This window comes from Amblyomma maculatum, chromosome 2, assembly GCF_055883805.1.
Source record: "Amblyomma maculatum isolate TAMU_Amacu chromosome 2, ASM5588380v1, whole genome shotgun sequence".
NCBI classification, from domain to species: Eukaryota; Metazoa; Arthropoda; class Arachnida; order Ixodida; family Ixodidae; genus Amblyomma; species Amblyomma maculatum.
In genome coordinates this window covers 174,473,228-174,488,852 of record NC_139345.1, presented here as the reverse complement: position 1 = coordinate 174,488,852, position 15,625 = coordinate 174,473,228, and the positions used below count along the sequence as shown (strand labels likewise).

The window sequence follows — 15,625 nt, the reverse complement described above, 5'->3', positions numbered from 1 at the left end:
AAAAAAAACTGTTTAATGGAAACGCTTTCTATCGCATCGATTCGCTCTGGCATCATATATTGCAGACTTGACGGCATTACTGATTTATACGCAGTTCAGACGAGCACGACGACTACAAACTATATCATAGCTGTGTAAAAGCAAATCCAGTGGCGGACGTACGGCGGCTGTCCGCTGGGCGAACGGATTCGACCATCCGCTTTCGTACGTACGCCGGAATTCCGGCGGACGTCCGAAATCGGCCGCCGAGTTGCGGCCGAGGTCGGTTGTCCGTCGGACGTCAGTGGCCGTCTGGGTGGATTGCTGGGATGCGGTGTTTTACTGGGATGTGTTACAAAGGACACTTAAAAAAGACCTGCCATTGACGCCACGTGGAATTCGGTACTTGACAACTGTTAATGATGATTTTCAGTATGACTTCATCATGCTATTGGGCCTTCACAGTATTTGGAGGAGTAGGATGGCTTATAGATACTGTGATGTCGATGCTCGATCTGTATATGATTATTTTGTTGAACAAGTGTATAAACTAAAAGAAATTTTGAAGCAGCAAGACGCTGCGGAGGAGGTCTTGGGTCTGATGGGCGAACTTGTGGTAATGAAAGTCCATTAGACACGGCTGTCAGCCAAGAGGCATGGCAACCACAATCTTTTACTGATGTATTTGTACCAATTCATGCAATAAAGAAAAAAAAAGAAAATAATCTGTGTTGGTTCCGCGTGTGTAATTCTTGCTTGTCTCTCATGATTTCTGTAAAAAAAATTGAATTTCATTCCATTTGTATAAAAGTCGGCTCCCCTATAACTTCTGGACAGAAAACATTGAAATTGCATCTCCATTCTTTTTTTCAGCTATGTGGTTCAAACCGTTCAAACCATTCGGGCTAAAGGGTATGCCATTTGAGTTCAATTGGTGAACCATTTGGTCTTCATGGGTGACCATGCAATTATTCCCAATTGGGAGCACCAATTCATATGAAATGGTCAGGCCCAATGGGTGGCGAAAACACAATTGGTTTTTGACCAATTCCTTTCAACTGGGCAATTCGCAATTGGACCCTTTGAATTTTTTTGACTGGGGCAGCCACACACTGTACGGATATTGGTTCATTTTGTCGCCCTGACAAGTGCCACGTGCCCACGCATCATATATTTTACAGTTTTTTTTGCGTTAGAGTTCGACTGAGTGCAGAATAAAGTATTGGTTAGGCCATGCTTTCTGAGGCGCTGTCTTTGTCCAGAATGTAAGCTAACTGCATGTTTTCAGTGTGTTGCCGCATTTAATGAAGCCGTAACATTTCCTGAGCTATCGGATAGAGCCATATCTTTCGTGCTTCGCTTTCATTTGGTACAGTTCTCGACTTGCATGCAAGCGCCAAAAAATCTGCAGCAGAAGTTGGAAACACGTATGACAACTGCTGCCACACTTATTCTCAATTAAGTAATTTACCGGCAGCTCACAAATCCGTCAAAGCTGCAAGGAAACTGTTACTAAATTGTTCTCCCCTGCCGTATAGTTACAAAATTTTAATCAGTATGTCGCGTTTGGCCAACGTGTGACTAGCCGTCCGAGCGGGGCTCCCTATGGAACCGGTTGGCCGCTTCTCGGATGAAAGCACAGGGGGCGCTGCTCGCCTTCGGAGCGTGGTGTAGGTTGTGCTACAGTGCTCTAGAATATTTCTAGAGCACTGTAGTTGTGCCGTACTGTAGCCGTACTGCGCGTCTGCGCCCTGCTGAACCGCTAGTATAGTACTCTGGAATACTGCTAGTGCCATGACAACGCTTGTGCACCACGTGTACTTCTTTGCGCGCGCGAGCCGGAATCAGCGGAAGTTAGCATGTGTGTTGGTGCTCCTTTTTTATGGATGTGCGATCGCGTCATGCCCACACAACGGGACAAGCGCGACGGCACGTGTTTCGAACGCTACCGCCTTCTAGGAACTGACGCTAACAAATAATATTTGCCAAGTATGGCTCCCTTAGTGGCCTTGATCACAGCAATTTGATTTGAGTGATGATCTGTGGAAACACTAAAGATTCTGCTTACTACACGTTATCTCCAGCCATGGTCATGAGCCGTCTATTCAATAAAGGACTTGCAACTCAACTCGTGCTCGCGGGTGCAAGAGCGGGTAGCGCTCGTTCAAGGTGAAATGCTCTGTCTTTGGACACCGAAAGACGCAGAGAAGAGGCAAGAATGGGAGCGCACCATCAAGCGCGGCGACAGAGTGCTCGACGAAGGTAGTGTCGTTTGTGAGCGACACTTCGAACCCTATAGCTGTTTTATTGAGAAGACTGTGATTCAGGGAAAAGTTACTTTAGATTCCCCGGGATGTTACGTACCTCCCAAAGGATGCCGTCTAGACAGTGTTTCCTGACGTTCCAAAATACTTGCCGAAACCCCTGTCTCAAAAGAGAAATGAGCGCAACTTATTGTGTGAGCAAAAACAGTCAGCAGGGAGACCTGCAGAGAAAAAGAAGCGCATTGATCCCAAAGCACCAGTGAGCTGATTGAAGAATGCAGTTACGATGGACCGTACGTGTGACGCGTGTCTGCTCCAGGAATGCAGAAAGCTGCAGTCACCACCACGGCGTGGACAAATGTCGATCTTTCTGATGATGAGCAAGTAACATATTCGCACATGCCACTCATGGCGAGGACGGATCTCTGGAAGCAATATACGTAAGCCGGCGAGTTCTGCTCCATCGCAGTTATAGAGATGAAGCTGCCATGAATACTGCAGAGTACATTCGAGCAAAGAAAGTGAATGATATAGCAGCTGTCAAGTAAACAGAAGAGATAATTAATCTTCAGGACATTGCGAAACTCAGTTCGTGTCCTGGCTGCGGATTGAAGCCCATGCATGACAAAGACCTTTCCCTCCTCCAATGGGCGTTGCTTTGCGACGAACTGTACCATTCTTTCTGATGCAGCACGCATGCATAGCCTGCAAATACTTGCGAAAGTTAACTCAGAACACCCTTTCGAGGAGAAAAGGATCAAGTCTGACGGGTGTAAAGAAGAAAAAGACTTCCAAGTCTCGAGCAGGTTGTCGTATGAAAGACGTACAATTCGTGACAAAGTTGGTAAAAGGTCTATGAAATGAAAAATGAAAATGAACACCTTTCAAGGACAAAGTTTGAAAGAAGGGTTAGTGGCCTTCCTCTCAAGCAGCAGCTGGCTGTTAAAACATGTTTTCATCATCATCATCATCAGCCTGATTATACCCACTGCAGGGCGAAGGCCTCTCCCATATTTCTCCACTGAACCCGATTCTGTGCTAGCTGCATCCACTTGACTCCTGCGAACTTCTTAATCTCATCCGCCCACCTAACTTTCTGCCGCCCCCTGCTACGCTTTCCTTCCCTTGGAATCCAGTTTGTTACCCTCAGCGACCATCGGTTATCCTCTCTTCGCGCTACATGTCCTGCCCATGTCCATTTCTTCTTCTTAATTTCCACTAGAATGTCGGTTACTTGAGTTATTTCTCTGACCCACTCTGCACGCTTTCTATCTGTTAATGTTTTGAGGCTGCCAAACGCAATTCAAGAAAAGGGGTGGCATATTCGAGTAGCTACTCGGCTTCCAAAACACCAAAGAATGCATATCAGCAGTCTGAAGCACGATGCGACTTGCAAGGCTCGGGTTTCCATATTGCGTGCTTTAATTGTGCATGCATCCGAAAGGTTCCAGTTCTACTTACGTGTTATAACTTAACAAGAAGTTAAGATGAAATTATAGCGTGAACGAAAACGCCGACGACAGCGCTTTGTTTCTCGCATATATGCATGTCCTCTGAGCCTAGAATGTGCGTCTAATATAGTCCTTTATGCCAGCGCAATTGTTCATACAAAATCTTCAGAAGACGGTATTACAATACAGCACCGCGGTAGTATTCAGTGAGGATAATAGGGTATAAAAAGCAGCTTCGTTTCTTCATCGGCATGCTCCGGGGCATGCGCGCAAAACTTCGGTCACGACAAAAAAAAAAAAAAAAGAAAACAATTTCCGTGGTTATGCCAATAACTGGGGCGCGAATTCAATACTACGACTGAACTGAAATATAAAAAAAAAGTTAAAGAGCGGCATCGTACTTACAAGGCACCAGGAGGAGGAGGTAAACTTTATTAAAGAAGAGGTCGTAGGCGCGGGGTGGGTTGGCGTTCCCGTCCCCGCGGTGGGCTCCTCTTCTAGGCCGGACGCCAGGTGGCCGACCGACGATGTCGTTCGGCGACCTCTTCGGCTCGCTCCGTGACTCGGAGTTGAACCTCCGGGTCGGAGCTGAGCAGCGCGGCCCCCCACTGAGATTGGGTAGAGAGCTGCAGACTCTGTGATGGCTTGTCTTGATTACATGAGTATAGGATGTGTGGTGTGTCTGCCTTTTGATGTCCACAGAGAGAACAGACAGGGCTGAACTGCTCTGGGAACCATATGGAGTACATGTACGGATTAAAGAAAGTGTCTGTTTGAAGCTGGCGCCAGGTGACTTGTTGTGTTTTACTTAGTGATCGATGTGGTTCTGGGAAGATTTGTCTCTCTTTCTTGAAGTGGGTAGTAGTTTCTTTGTAGGTTGTCATCCGCTCCCTAGCCGACCTGAGCTCAGGGCAGCGCACCTCCCGGTTAACTACGAATCCTCGGGCAAATTGGTGCGCTGCCTCGTTCCCAGGATGGTCCGAATGGGCAGGGACCCAGATCAATGTGATAAGGCGGGTATGAGAGATTTTTTTGTAAGATTTTGATGGCTGCGGAGTGGGCCCTTCCTTTTGCAAAATTTCGAATTGCAGTTTTAGAGTCGCTAAGGATGTATTTGGCAGTGGTGGAGGTAATGGCTAAAGCTATGGCAGCCTCTTCGGCCTCCTCCGGAAATTTTGTTTTATTGATTGTCGCCGATGCGAGGGGAGAACCTCGATGATCGACAACTGCCAGGGAAAAGGCATCTCTGTCCGCATGTTCTGCCACGTCCACGTGCGCCGTGTCTTTCTGTACTGAAAATATTTCGTGTAATTTTTGTGCTCTAGCCCTTCTGTCCGTATCATATTCTGGATGCATGTTTTTAGGCAGAGGATGGACTATTAATTGCTCGTGCACGTGTCTTGGAATCGGCAAAGTGTGGGCCCGGGTCCCTTCATATTGTATTCCTGCTTTTTTTAGGATGAACCGTCCGGTTTCAGTGCTTGACAGTCGTTCGTACTGTGCGGTGAGGTGTGCTTCCACCATTTCCGCTAAGGTGTTATGAATTCCTAACTTTAGTAGTGTTTCATTTGGGGTATGACGAGGGAGGTTTAGCGCAATTTTATAGGACTGCCTAATTAGTGAATCCAGGTCGTCTCTTTCTCTAACTACTAGTTTCCTGGTCTCAGCTTCTTTAACTCCTCCACGCCTATTCGCGATTCGTCTGAGGAGGAGGGAAATTTGGTTCACGGTGTTTTTCAGTTTCTTAATTAGTGTGTCGTTTTTTTGGTTTGACTGTATGAGCATTCCCAAGATTCTTAGTGTTTCCACTTCTTGGATGGCTGCACCTTCCGCGCAGATTTTTATCGCAGGCGCTTTATTCTTTCTTTGACGCTTTGGGTGTAGAATGAGTAACTCAGATTTCTGGGGGGAACACGCGAGTCCCGCGGCTTGCGCCTCCTCTACGACTACGTCTACCGCTTGTTGTAGCGTATCTTGTATCGTGCCAATACTCCCCTTGGTGGTCCAAAGGGTGATATCGTCCGCGTACAAAGAGTGTTCTAGGTCTGGGATTCTTGCGAGTTCGTGTGCCATTTTGATTAGGGTTATGTTGAATAAAAAGGGGGAGAGGACCGATCCTTGCGGAGTTCCTCTATCTCCTAAAGTGAAGGTGTCGGATTTGATAGTGCCAATTTGAATTTTAGCCGTCCTATCGGAGAGAAAGTCTTTGATGTAGTTAAACGTTCTTGCGCCTACATTCAGCAGTGAAAGAGATTCTAGGATTGCTTTGTGTTTAACGTTATCAAAGGCTTTGGTTAAATCTAGGGCTAGGATTGCCCTGGTACTCCTTTCTTGCTCATGAGATAGGACTTCGTTTGCTAGTCTTAGCATCGTATCCTGTGTTGATAAATGTGGTCTAAAGCCGACCATAGTGTTTGGATATAAATTCTCTTTTTGCATGTGGGACTGGAGTCTGTCTAGTATGACGTGCTCTATCAGTTTTCCTATGCAAGAAGTAAGCGAAATAGGTCTGAGGTTTTCGAGCGCGAGCTTTTTGCCAGGTTTTGGGATAAATTTAACGATGGCATGTTTCCAAGACGCTGGGAGTTTTCCCTCCCTCCAGCACTCGTTCGCAAAGTCCGCGAGGGTTGTGATAGAAGCGTCGTCTAGATTTCTGAGTGTCTTATTGTTAATGCCGTCCTCTCCTGGGGCGGATGTTGTACGTACCTTAAAGAGGGCTGCTCTTATTTCCGCCAATGTTATGTCAGCATCCAGGATGGAGTTAGGCTCTCCTTTATAATTGGGCAGGGACTTCGTCTCACGGGTTGTGCAGAAGTATTTCTGCTGTAGCGTGTCTATAATATCTTGATCCGTGCCTGGGTCTATGTTTAAAATTTTGGTGATTTCCTTTTGAGTGGTAGCTTTGTTGGATTCCGGATCAAGGAGATGCCGCAGAAGATTCCACGTCTGCCTCGTGCTTAGATTGCCATTCACATTTTCACAAATATGGCTCCACTGCTGTCTCGCTAGTTCTGCGGTGTGGTGTTGAATTTCTTTCGTGAGTGTGACGATCCTGTTTCTAAGCTTTTTGTTATATTTTTGCTTAAGCCATCTTTTTTCTAGGCTCTGCCTTGCCTCCCACATGTGCGTAAGTCGGCTGTCAACCGTATTTACGCCTAAGTCATGTACTAGTTCCTTAGTGGCCTTTCCCACATCCGATAGGAGGGTCTGTGTCCAGTGTTCTAAGTCTATGATTGGTTCGTTGTTTTGGTCGCGGATAGTCCTAAGTTTGTCCCAGTCGGTGATTTTGTTTTTTCTGGGTTGGGGTTTGAGATTGGCAATGGTGATTTTAGACATTATGATATAATGGTCACTTCCGAGATTTTGTCTGGTGTTGCTCCAGCTTAAGTCTGGGAGATTTTTGCCTATCGTTAGGTCCGGGCACGTGTCCCTGGTCACGCTGTTTCCTATCCTAGTAGGTTGCATGGGGTCCGTGTATTGGGTGAGCCCTCTTTGCTGGATAAAATCCATTAGGGCCGTTCCTTTCCTGGACATGGTTGCGTGTCCCCATTGCACGTGTTGAGCGTTGAAGTCGCCCACAATTAGGGTTGGGTTTTGGCCTGCGATTTGGAGGGTTTTGAGTATAGCGGCTTTCGCTGGTCCAGCCGGTGCCCTGGGGTGGCTGTATGCGTTTAGTACGAACAGAGAAGAGGAGTTTCTTCTGCTAGGCAGAATTTCAATTAATATACAATCGAGCTCTACGTTTTCAATCTCGTGGTTAACCACGGTAAGATTTCTATGTACCAACGTAGTGGTTAAAGGCTTTTCTTTGATGTGACATGGCAGAACCGCCCGGTACCCTGGCAGTTTTAGTCGAGACATTCTGGGTTCTTGAATCGCTATAATGTCAGGTTTTTCGGATTGCGATTGAATGTGTAACTGCAGATCTGTTTTTTTGTTGCGCATAGACCTGCAGTTCCACTGCCAAATTGTTACGGTTTTAGGATTGGCCATTTTGCTGGGATAGATCGATTGGCGCCCCTTGAGCTAAAGGGGGAAGCCGGTGTAAAATTTCCTGTAAAACGGTGTCAATTACTCCGAATTTGTGATTTACATCCTGTATGTGTTGTTCGAGTCTTTGTGTTAAATTATCAACTCTTTGGGTTAGACTATCGAGTTTCTGGCTGTGCTCCTCCACTTTTTGTTCGAGTTTTGGGACTCTATCCTCCACTGAGGTATTTCTTACGTCAGCTGCTACTGCTCGTTTTTTGCGAGGTGTTTCTTCCTTGCTAACTACGCTTACGTGGGTTTCGACTGAGGCGGTCACAGTAGTTTCCATTTCTGTGACTTACGGCAATGGGAGTGGTTTCGGAGGTGGGTCCTTAGATATGGCGGGTGCTTTTAGTTTACTATTTTCCTCCTCCAAGTGTTTGATTCTATCCGTGAGAATTTGAATGTGATGGAGTGCCTGATCTAGTTTAGACTGTAATGTCTGCAGCTCCATCCCCTTCCCATGAGAGGCCACTCCTGCCCAGCTCACCTGTTTCGGCCCGGGGCTCTGAGTCCGGCTGCTAGTGCTAGCGCCTCTTCCATTGCTGCTGCTTCCGTTTCGTCCGCCGCTGCTGCTCCGTCCGCTACGGCTGCTGCTGCGTCCGCTGTCCAAGGACGGGAAGGAGCTCGAGCGGTCCTTCCTTTCGGTAGATGTTGGGTCGTCACATGTCCGTGATTTTGGTCTTGATTGGTGCTCCGACATTTTCTTTTGGTGTCGTTGAAATCGCTTCTTGCAGCTGTTATCGCCTGTGCGGTGCCCTCCTCCGCAGATAATGCAGACCGGGTCGCAGACTTCTTCTTTCAGGTGTTGGTTTCCGCAGTACGGGCACCGTTGTTGCGGTGGCTCCGGACATACGTCTCTTCTGTGACCGACTCTTCTGCAGTTTGTGCACGCCTCTACTTTAGGAATGAAGGGGTAAACTGGGTACAGGACTCCGAAGTAGACGATGCTATCTGGGAGTTCGTCCGCGTCGAAGTGAAGCAGGAGGGACTTTGATGTTCTTCCCATGGTGCGTGCTTGAACGATGTCCGGGTTTCTTTTTCGGAATTCGGTCATCATTTCTTGGTGCGTTTCGCCATCGTAAGCCCTATAGATAATGCCTTGCAGGGCCCTGTCCGGAGGGGCGATGTACGACGTCATAACAATGTCTTTGCCTTCTATTTTGATTTGCTTGACTGCGACGTAGCGTAGTGCGTTTGCCTGCACCGGCGTCGATATGGTGATCACATTTTTTGCAGAGTTGGTTCTAGATTGGTCGTTTTCGGCCGCGGACGCGGTGACGCCGCTCGCTGTTGCGATCGCTTGTCTGATAGATTTCTCGGTGTAGCGCGTGATGTCTACGCCACCCGTTGGTCTGTAGATGATTTTATAGTCCTTTTCCGGGAGTCGGGGTAGCGGTTTCTTCGGATGTAGCGGAGGGAGAGGTTTCGCCTTCGGTTTCTCGGACTGCTCATTTTTCCTCTGAGGTGTTAATGACTCAGATTTGGGGTTCTTGGTACGGTAAGAAACAATTGTCTTCCAGTCTGGTGTTTCGAATTCGGCTGGAGAAGCGTTCGTCCCAACTACGGCGTATTCTATGACTGCCGCCGTGGGCCGCACTAGGCCTGGCGTTCGGGTAAGCAAGGGCGCCGGAGCGACGCTGGATTTAGACAGTCGGAGCTCGGTCTCCCGAGCTCCGATTTGCGTAAAAAAGGTCTTGAAATGTGCCTTGTACACTCACGGTTCTTGTCCGTGTGTCGCAGTCGACGTATCCGGGTGTTGTCCCTTGTAGCAGGTGCTCGAAACGCGGAGCCCACACGAAGCACAAGGCACCAGGCAGTGCGCAGCGAATGCCTTTCGAAGCGCACGGGCGCGCGCGTCTTCTGCTCCGTCAGCAGTGGCGCACTCCGGTTCACAGCAGCGCCACCGCGGCAATCATTCAGCGGTAGCCTTGCCGCGGCCGGCGGACGAGAGACTAGCAATATGACCCTAGTGGGCCGAAAGATGGACGCACGGAGATGACGGCGAGGTTAACCGCCCGCGGCGAAAGCGCATTGGGATGGTGTAAAACACTGACAGCTGAAACCATTTGAGCGCAAAATCCCTATCCACATTCTGGATTGATGTTTCAGCAACGACTCCAGCGAGTAATATTTTAGCGTGAACACATTGCGACAAACTATACAAGCTGAAATGCTCTAGGGAGATCCAGCGCCCTTTACCAGCACTGCTCCGGAGAGTGTATGCTAGCTGTGCACCGCGTAGGTACACTGTAGCATAGGTGAAGACGGTCGAAATATGCGAGTAGAGGAGCGGCAGTGCTACCTAGCTGTCGCATATTCACGTCACGTACTAGTTCACCTCAATTTTGTTTAATAAGATTGTTTTTCGGAAGCGCATGTCACACGAAATACCATTTGAAACTCACGACCCAACGATTGCCGTCTATTTGCCGTCGGACACAGTTCGCATGCAAGCGCCGCAGCGAAGCATGTGCTTCGTTTCCCAGTCAACCACGGATATCCGTGGTACGTTTTAGGATCCGAATCTTCATTGCCATTAGAGCTCAGGACGTTAATTCGTAAGGCATCCTTATATACAGACATCCAAATTAGGATATCCGTATCGGAGATTCGGTGTATGTCGGGCGTCCGTTATTGAATGGCGAGCGGATGTCCGCACGCAGACGTTTGTGGCTCACATAAATGTTTAAATTGCCCTCACGCAAAATACTTAAGGCCAAGTAATTCGGCTGTTGGGCAGGTGACGAATTTATCTGACCCCATTCCTATTAGCGCTGATATAAAATAACATCTAAATTAATCATGCGACTTTCTAGCATCTGATCTGATAATTAATGCAGTTTTTTTTCTCTAGCATTGTTACGAGGCATGCACCATGCACTCTTCGTTCGATGAAAACGAAACTCTTACCGGGGCTCAATTCAAACATCTGCCTGAAAGTCGATGCGATCCGATCCAATCCAGCGGACAAGTTTTTTGGCGCCATGGCCGTACGGTTTTTTCCGTTTTGTCGTTCCGTTACAGTGCCTAGAATATACTGGCTAGAGTGACGAGCGCCCGCGCTTCCCTATGGGCGAGGGTGGCGCTGTTTGCAATGAAAGCCAATTGTCAGCGGCAGAGTGCGCTGCTTGTCGGGAGGGTACCACCTGAGCAGACGATGCAGTTTTCTCGCTTCAGAATACGGCAATCTGTTGGTGTTGTGCGTGCGTGTTAAACCTGCTTCTGCACGTCTTTTGCTTTCACGAAGGTGCAGCAGTTTATTACGGTGTAGGTGTTTGCTCATGCGAGTCGTTCCGCACTTCTACCTGCTCGGCGACGATTGCATCGTTTTTTTTTTTTCGCGTTTTGTGCGCGCGTTCTGTGCTCGCCTGTATCCCTTCTTTTTTTACTGTGTCGCCAGTGGTGAAGCGCGGTTCCCGGTTGTTGTTTCCTCAGTGCCTCTCACTAAACTGCAGAGAAAAATGCCAAAGAGAAAGCGGTGGTGCACAGAGAAGACGCTTTTTTGGCAAACGGGCTACCGTTAGAACAAGGAGCGTACGTATTACTTCGCTATCTGATGCTACGTAAGTACGCATTCTGTACAATGGGAACGAAGCATCGATAGAAATGACGGAAGGTAAACGGCAGCTGCTTTTGTTGGCGAGAAACATTTTTAGAGCATGCAGTTATATTCACAAGGATGGAAACTTGGGCGAGTCGGTAACGGTGCTCCATGACAGTGTGTAGCACAAAGAGTGTACACAATCAGGCGCTACAGACAGCACCTGTGTTGTGTACCTTTTCTGTGTCCCTCGATTGTCCTTTTGCGCTGCACATATTTATTTATTTATTTATTTTCAGATACTGTCAATCCCAATCAGGGATTTTTACAGGAGTGGGTTCTTTGCTCATACAGGCATACACACATATGTACAGAAGGGTAAAATCGAAAATTCTTACAACACTAGCAAAAAGAAAAGAAGCAAGCATATAAAAAATGAAAGATACAGTCATTCACAGGTTGACGTCATCACAGGTTCACATTATACATAGAAAATAAAACAAACACATAATGATGTCATCACTTCCTCGTGGTTGACAATATACAATTTCCGGCAAGTTCAACAAATTTGTCAATAGTGGACTGTGAGACCACTTCCTGATCTAAAGAGTTCCAGTCTCGCACAGTTCGCGGGAAAAACAAGAAACTGTATGTGTTATTAGCACAAAAATATTCTTGAAGTGTGAGATGATGCTTATGACGGGTTTCTCTGGAGGTATTAAAAGAAATATAGGTGTCAGGATTTACTTTAATCTTGTTATGCAGGATGAGATACAGAAATTTGAGGCGTTGTAGCATCGCTCGGCTAGATAATGTATGAATACCGATCTCGGCCAGCATCTGCGTCGGCGAGTCGGTTCGCCTATATCTGTTACAGATAAAACGCGCGGCTTTTCGCTGGACAGCTTCGAGCGTAGATATTTGATTTTGGGTGAATGGAAACCACGCCACGTTCGCGTATTCAACTGCTGGGCGTATAATCGTCTCATAAGCCAGAAGCTTGGCTTCCTTTGTAGAGTAGCGCAGGGTTCTTTTCAGGAACATTAGCTTTCGCATCGCTTTGTTTGCCACATATTCCACATGAGCCGCCCATCCGAGATCTGGTGATATTACGACGCCCAAATACTTATACTGAGTGACAGAGTTCAGGATGATGTCGCAACTGTACGAAAAACAAAGTTTGGATTTCTTTTTTGTAATTGACATTGATACTGTTTTATTAAGGTTGACGGTCATTTGCCAGTTTGAGCACCATTGGACTATCAAATTAAAATCCTTGTTAAGAGCAATTTGATATTGGCGCTTTTGCACTTCTCTATATAGAACGCAGTCGTCTGCGAATAACCTAATCTTGGACTCCACCTTGCTAGTTATGCCGTTTATAAACAGAAGGAACAGGATAGGAGCTAAAACGGAGCCCTCAGGTACACCCGAAAGGACGGGTGCAGTTTGGGAAGTGTGGGCACCGTACTGAACAAACTGGTGGCGATCGGATAAGTAACAGCTTATCCATTTAACAATTGGCCCATCCCCTAAAATGTGCTTAAGTTTTGATAGCAGTTTTGCATGGCAGACACGATCAAAGGCCTTAGAAAAGTCTAGATAAATTACGTCTATTTGGGTTTGGTCGTTAATTGCTTTAGCGAAATCATGCAGGATCTCTACCAGTTGAGTAACGGTAGACAGACCTCTCCTAAAGCCGTGTTGGTAGGAATGGAGGATGTTGTTTTTTTCAACAAACTCTGTGATCGATTTTAAAATTATATGTTCTAAGATTTTACAGCAAGTACATGTCAGAGAAATTGGCCTATAGTTTGACTGGCAAGGCGAATCGCCCGACTTGTAAACTGGCACGATTTTCGCAATTTTCTATTCTGCTGGGAGGCATTTTTCGGAGACTGATTTATTGTAAATTAAGCATAAGTATTTACTTATAGGTTCAGCATAACATCTCAAAAAGCAATTGGGGATTTCGTCTGGGCCACTGCACTTTTTGTCATCTAAATTTAAAAGCAGCGATAACACACCTGCTCGGTTATAACTGGCGCGCCTAGAGCATCATTTTGCTCCATATTACCGGCCTGAAATCATGCGTGATGTCATTATCAGGTGTAAATACGGAACAGAAGTACATGTTAAACGCTTCCGCTTGTTTCTTTTCTTCAGTCGCTGTTAACGGTTTTGGGGCGTTGTCTTTGCGATTGATATAACGCCAGAATTTCTGTGGGGGTGCTTGATAAAATTACTGCGCGTTGTACTGCAAAAATGTTGCTTCGCTACTTTTGTTTTTTTCCTTTATCAATCTGTTCAATGAGTTCACTTTTTGGCAGTAGTCTGGAAGTGGACGTAGTTTGTTGCGTTTCCTTAATCTTTTAATTGTGCGTTTTAAATGTATCACTTCGCGTGTAATCCACGGATTGTGCTTATTTATAGTCTTTTTTACTAGTGGTACAAACTGCCTCAGGCAGTGCATAATATGAGTCTTGAACTGTAACCAGGTTTCATCAATGCTGGCGGAGCCCTCAGTAAACAGTTCATGGAAGTCGTAGTATTCGTGGGCAAGGTAGGTCATAATGGCATTATCATCTGCTTTGTTAAATGCGTACACGTGTTTTCTAGTACTGCACTGGCGAATTCGATTTGGGATCAATAGCGTGCACAGAACCATATCATGGTCAGATAACCCTTCAAGAACATCAACGTTATTCTTTCCTTTCAAAAAGTGGTTACTTACGAAAATAAGGTCTAAGATGGAACTTGAAGTGCCCTGCACACGGGTAGGCTTAGAAACCAATTGGGTCAGGTTGAAGGTAAATAAAAAATTGAGCAAGATATTGTTTGTTACATTGGATGGGCTCAAAGAGCTCCAGTTTACATCAGGGAGGTTGAAGTCCCCTGCCATTATTATGGCGCTTCCCGACATGTGCTTGTGCATGTACTCTAGAAGCTGATCAAGGTAAGTCACTTCAGCTTGGGGGGGTCTGTACACGGCGCCAACATAGATGTGGCTTCGTCCCGATCGGATATTACACCAAACTGCTTCTACGCCTGCAACATCAGGCATTAATGAGTAGTGTATGCCTTGCCTGAGAAGCAAAGCAACACCACCGCCTCTAGTTTCTCTGTCGTTTCGCACAATGGTCTAGCCCGGAGGAGCTAGTTCATCGTTTGCAATGTCAGCGTGCAGCCATGTCTCAGTCAAGCAAATAATGTCCGGTTCATGGGCGATCAGGATTGCTTCCAGCTGTTCAGTCTTGTTTGCAATACTGCGCACATTAACATTGAGAACAGTTAGGTCCGTCCGCGGTTTCGAGTCTGCTTGGCTGGTCCGCCGCTCGAGCTTTCGTTTTTTGGAACTTCCACTATGTCGTTGATTTCATCGTCCCAGATGTACAAGCGGTTATTTATTTTGACTTTATCGTGAGTCAAGAAAACTTTCTCTTTCTGGTCGCGATGCACTTTTGTTCTTTCCCATAGCTTCTTCCTAACGTCTCTTATGTTTCGCGAAAAATCCTCTCACTGAGTAATCGGTCCCTTTTAACTTTTTGCAATTACTAAGTATGCTCGCTTTGTCACGATAGTCGAATAACTTCATAATCACAGGTCTGTGTTTGGGGTCATCAGTCATTTGCTTTCGCCCAAGGCGATGTATTCTTTCGATTCCAGCCGTTTTTATTCCTAACCTATCTTCAAAGATTGTGTTCTCGACAACATCGAGCAGGTCCTGGCGCGTTTCGTTCTCATGTTCTGGTATACCATAAATGATAAGGTTAGATCTGCGGCTTCTGTTATCCAAATCGTCAACTTTTTTTGTCAAGGACATGACCAGTTGTTCGAGTTTATCAATCCTTTGGACACATTCTGTTATCTGTTTTTCCACTTTTCTCTAGCTTTTTATCTATTGCTCCTAGTCTCTGATTGGTCACCGTTTTTTCATTCTTTATCTCTTGGATGTCTTGTGCAATTGCTTTAAGTTGTTCGACAAGCGTTGTGTCACCAGGCCCAGGATTAGATTCAACATCACCAGCTAGCAGCAACAGAAACCGCAAGGAAACCGACAGGTCATAAAACCATTCAAGAAAAAGGTGCGGGCACGGCAGCAAAACGAGGCAGACATTATTGCTGCGAAAAGATTTTCCGAAGCGCTTTCTCACCTGGATTGCGAACAAAAATGGGTTTGAACGATGCATCTTGGCGTTGCTGCCGCACCCACTGAAGAGCCCCTCGCAAGGACAGTCCTTTAAATAGCCATCTCGTGACGTCATGGTCGTTTCCTCAGATAACGTTGCACTGTTAGGCGGAAGGTAGCCGTTGGCTCCATCTGGTGATTGATGAAAGTGCCAGACATGACCAGGGGT

At 46.6% G+C, this 15,625-nt stretch overlaps 1 pseudogene; it reads right to left on the bottom strand.

Moving 5' to 3' along the window:
* Positions 1–14,558: 14,558 nt before the first annotated feature.
* Positions 14,559–15,624, bottom strand: LOC146200469 (uncharacterized; annotated as a pseudogene).
* Between the last annotated feature and the right edge of the window lies 1 nt (position 15,625).